Here is a 4887-nt window from a genome sequence, read left to right as displayed (position 1 = left end):
AGGTTCATGAACAATGTAATGCAGATCTTGGTTCCTGTGTAAGATGGAGGAAAGATATCTCTTGAGACAAAGGCCTAGCAAAATCATGTTGGGAGTCATGTGCTGCTAGCTGTTTGGAAAGTTACAGAAATAGAGGAGAAAAACACTATGATTTCTTTATAAAATTTTAACTGTATAAATGGGGTTTAAATTTTCTGAACCAACTATTTTATTTTTCTCACAACAGAAAGCACTCCATCTTCAACCTCTACCCCTGCTATACATGCTTGCGAGTGCAATGCAGATGGTGCACAAGTGCTCAACAGGCTTCCAATACAATCTAATCCATTTGGGGGGGAAACTTCCTCAAGAGTACAGTCTGCTGAAATACACTATAATCTATCACACCTAAAGGAAAAAGGACCTGTTCTGCAAACTTCTAGTCATCAGCACTATTACTGCCAGTTCACTTGAACTCACAACCTCAAGTAATGTTCTCATAGCAGCTACCTCTAAATAAAAACCTTGAGCTCTGTTTGTGAATTGGTTGTGATACAGTGGACCTCTCTTTTCCTGGATATCAGAAACCACTATGATCCAATGTAAGACTTAAACTTTTGTTGTTGTTGTTGTTGTTCAGTTGCACAGTCAAGTCCAACTCTTTGCGACCCCATGGACCAAATCACACCAGGTCCTCCTGTCTTCCGCCGTCCTCTGGAGTTTACTTAATTTCACATTTGTTGAATTGATAACACTGTCCAACCATCTCATCCTTTGGCGTCCCCTTCTTCTTTGACCTTCAGTCTTTTCCAGCATCTACAATGATTTATAATGAAGTGTCCTGGCTGCATAACTTGAAAAATAACCATATGAATTCAACTAGATACTGGGGGAGGGGGGAGAATGCTAGTAAAACAATCTGAAAACAGAAGGACATTAAGTGCAGAAGTCATAAAGAAGCTAGCTTTTGAACCATGTCGCTCAAAGGGCAGAAGAGAAGTGTTATTTTGCAGAGTAACTGTGACCATAGACGTCCATGACAAGGCACAGTCAAACAAGAAGGAAAATCCTTTCCAAAGTTTGCTTGGCAACACCAGCTCAGAACAAACACAGACAGAAAACTACAAATAAAAGTCCTTATGCAAGACCTTAATTTTTTTTAACTCATGATTGCTCTTGAAGGGCCAAAGAATGGTCAGCTGTCCAGTAATGATGCAATCTTCACTTTCATCAGTTTTAAGAATCCCCCCCCCCCCAATATAAAGAGAATGGCACCAGGTATCTATTGCCCCATTTTAGCAATGGAATTCAAATATCAATCAGAAAAGACGAGACTACTGAGGCAACTCCATTCCATTGGGTTGGAGTACTGTATGTGAGGCTAATTTAATTATTGTTTCCAAATCAACAATGGCCCCGGCCACACGGCCAGGAAAATGCGGGGGGGAAGCGTGGCTCTTTGCCCCCGGGGCAAAATACCGCGCTGCTGCAGGATCAGACGTTCCGGCGAGGTCCCGTGGTTACGGTAGAGGTGCCGATCACACGAGTATCTGCCCCTCCACTGAGAGCATCCGGCCGATGGGAAGGGGACAGAACGAGCCACCGCCTCTGGGAGGGCCGTGCACTGCAGAAAAGCACTTGAAAGCTGTTTGTCTTTTAAGTCTTGCTGGTAAGGCTTCATTTCTGCACTAGAGTGATGTGCTGTTTTTCCTTTACTCCAGATCATCATGGTGGGAACTTTCATTAAAAACCTGTCCACCTCTCGTTTCAACAGTCTTGATGAGAGGAGTGTTGTCTTTGAATGGATGTCCATAATTGGGACAGACTCAAGGTTTGTTTCCCTCAGGTTCAGGGAAACAAAGTAGGAAGAGGCATACTAATTGTACTCTACTCTCCCTCCAGCAGTTTCCTGTAGGTGGCAATCTCAGTTTCTAGAGCCATCTTTACATTCAGCAGTTCTTGGTACTTACGAAGGTGGCGAGTCATTTCTTCCTTCCTGTTTTGAATCTCTTCCTGGAGAAGGGCAATATTGTTTTGATAATTAGCAGCTTCACAGAGAAGTTCTCTTCCATCTCACATTTCTGGCATTCCAGGGATTCATTAGTTCATAAGAACATAAGAACGTAAGAGACGCCAATGTTGGATCAGGCCAAAGGCCCATCCAGTCCAACACTCTGTGTCACACAGTGGCCAGAAATACCAGGTGCCATCAGGAGGTCCACCAGTGGGGCCAGGACATTAGAAGCCCTCCCACTGTTGACCACCCCCCCAGCACCAAGATGACAGAGCATCACTTGCCCCAGAGCCCCTATCTATACCTTGTGGCTAATAGTTCCTTTAAGTGCATCCACTTCACAGGTGAGAAACTGAATTTGCCTGTGGTATTCATTTGCTTCTTGTTTGGCCTGGTGCAGGCATCATTATTCCTGCTAGATGCTTCAGAGAGATCTGCAAATCTGGATTTGTACCACTCTTCAGCTTCCTGAAGATTCTTAGCAGCAACACTTTCATACTGCTGATGCACATCATACAGGGCAGCAGTCAGATCGGGTTTAGCAACATCCACATCAACCTGGATATGTTGTTCCTGGATCTGGACCTGAAGCTCATGGAAGACAACTGCGCAACTGCACAGTTGGCCTTGAACTCTGTGTTGATGGTGTTGGCCACGGAGAAGTCCACACTGGTGTCAGAAACAAGGCACACCTGCTGTGGGAATCTGCTGCACAACTGCACAGAAGACAACCTGGTCACATAGATGCTGCCAAGTGTGAAGGAGACCAGGCGGATGCTGCTGGGCCTGATGGCACTGCCAAACGAGTAGTGGCTGGAAGAGGTGATGTAGCAGGTACTGCCCAAGGTGCTGGGCCAGCTGCTGCCCCCAAACATGAGGCAGTAAGAGGAGCTCTGGCAGGTAGTGGTGGTACTCATCTTTGTAATCTGAGGTGGATGGGTGGGCCTGGGGTGGTGGCAGCAGAAACGACTTCAAAGACTTCAGCAGAGGCACGCTGCTGAAGCAAAGAGGTGCTGGAGCAGCTTCATGTTGTTTTATAGAACTATACCACTCAGATTCTTGGAGCACCTGCAGTCTTCTTTTCCATTCAACAACAGCTGCTTTTACACACATTAAATAATGCACTTTCAATGCAATTTACCAATCATTTCCAATGATCATGCACTTTCAGTGCACTTTCAATGCACTTTAACAATAATTTTCAATGGCATTTGTAAACACTTGCCCAATGATTTCAGAAGGACATGCTTTTGTTTTTCAGGGAGTCCCATCCTAAGGCAGTGTGGCAACTATGGGGTGAGAGAGGTGGGGGGGAGAGACTCTGAGGCAACTGACTTCTGGACTGATAAATATCCAGTCACCCCCTCCGACCTCACGTATAGTTTGTTTAAACCCCAACTGCCCACAATCAAAAAGGGGAACACAAGCTTTGAATTAAAGATTGGTAGCATATAATAATTAATAATTATCACATGGCATTGTGTGTTGTATAGCCAGGAGTTCCTAAGATTGTCTGGCAGCCTGAAGTTCTAGCTCTTTTAGTGTTATGCACCACTAGGTGGCAAGCTAGACTTGGGGGGCTGAGAGAGCTCTGGGGGGCTGAGAGAGCTCTGAAAGAGCTGTGACTGACTCAAGGTCACCCAGGTGGCTTCATGTGGAGGAGTGCGGAATCAAACCCAGTTCTCCAGATTAGAATATGTCACTCCTAACCACTACACCATGCTGGCTCTCATAGCATATAAACCATGTGTTCCCTAAAGGTCTCTTATTTGGAGCCTGCTAGATGAAGGCTATACTTACTCTTGAAATCAGTAGAGATCACATTTTCTCAGATTTGTGACTTGACAGACAAGACACAGATGGAGATAAACAACAAAGGTTTATTTAACAGAAAATAAAGTACTAAGGTAAACATGATGTGTGGATAATTTAAATATATAAAGCAAAGCTGGCTCTCAAATAAACTCCTGAGGGGAGATTTGATTCCCTTTTCTCTGGACAGGGTGCCTCAGCAGGTTCAAGGCTGCTCTTTTCTCTCACAGAGTACCTTACCACAGAACCTACACACACCAGTTAGGAATGATGGGGCCTTAACAGGATGCTTATTTGTACCACCAAAATAAGTTTTCTGCCAACCCACAAACCCTAACTAAAAAGCCAAATAAAAGCCTAGCTAAGCTGGCACTCTTTTCCAGAACCACAAAATCCCTGTCCAAAAGTAAAAAAGTTTCTTCACTCTTCTTAAACTGAGGCTGGCTCACCCCGGCCCATGGCCAGCAGTCACTTGGATTTGCATTAGCCCTAAATCAAAAGAATTCTTTCAGAGTCCTGGAGGACAGGTGGGCTTTTAAGGATGATTGCCAGAGACTGAGCATGCTGGTATTCCTAGATTTCTCAGCACCTTTTGAAACCATTGGTCCCTGCGCAGGCCCGTATGCCTGGCACCCTCTCCAAAGAGCAGTGCTCGCCTTCTCCTTCTTTGCTTCCCCCCCCCCCAACACAGTCTGGCAAGGGCTCCTGGTACTCAGCAGCACTGTCACATGATGCTGGCACCACTCACTCAGCCAGGCACCCTTGGTCAGCAGGGTAACCAAGAGGGCAGGGAGGGAGGGAAGGGTTGGATCAGGGAGGGGCGAGAGAGAGAGAGAGGGGCTTGCTCAGTCGGCTGGTTGGCCAGCTGCTTGCTGCTTCTGAAATCCAGCTCACTTTAGTCAGGTGACTCTACGTTCTTCTTCAATTAGAAGAGGTGACACAGCGAGGAAAAGGAGGCTAAGAAGGGGACGGCTGGCCAGTGCAGGATGCCAGCAAGGCAAGGCAACCATCCAGGCTGCTGCTGATGCAGGGGAAAAGGCTTGGAGAGAGGATTACCTGCTGCTGACCCTGCAAGCGCTGGG

The 4887-nt window shown here is 46.1% G+C and overlaps 1 pseudogene; it reads right to left on the bottom strand.

Moving 5' to 3' along the window:
• Window positions 1-1691: 1691 nt before the first annotated feature.
• LOC107109212 lies at window positions 1692-2910 on the bottom strand (annotated as a pseudogene).
• Between the last annotated feature and the right edge of the window lie 1977 nt (window positions 2911-4887).

Source organism: Gekko japonicus, unplaced genomic scaffold (genome assembly GCF_001447785.1).
Source record: "Gekko japonicus isolate JY-2015 unplaced genomic scaffold, Gekko_japonicus_V1.1 scaffold4, whole genome shotgun sequence".
Taxonomy (NCBI): Eukaryota; Metazoa; Chordata; class Lepidosauria; order Squamata; family Gekkonidae; genus Gekko; species Gekko japonicus.
The sequence above is the reverse complement of the archived record's forward strand: the minus strand, read 5'-3'. Positions and strand labels throughout refer to the sequence as shown.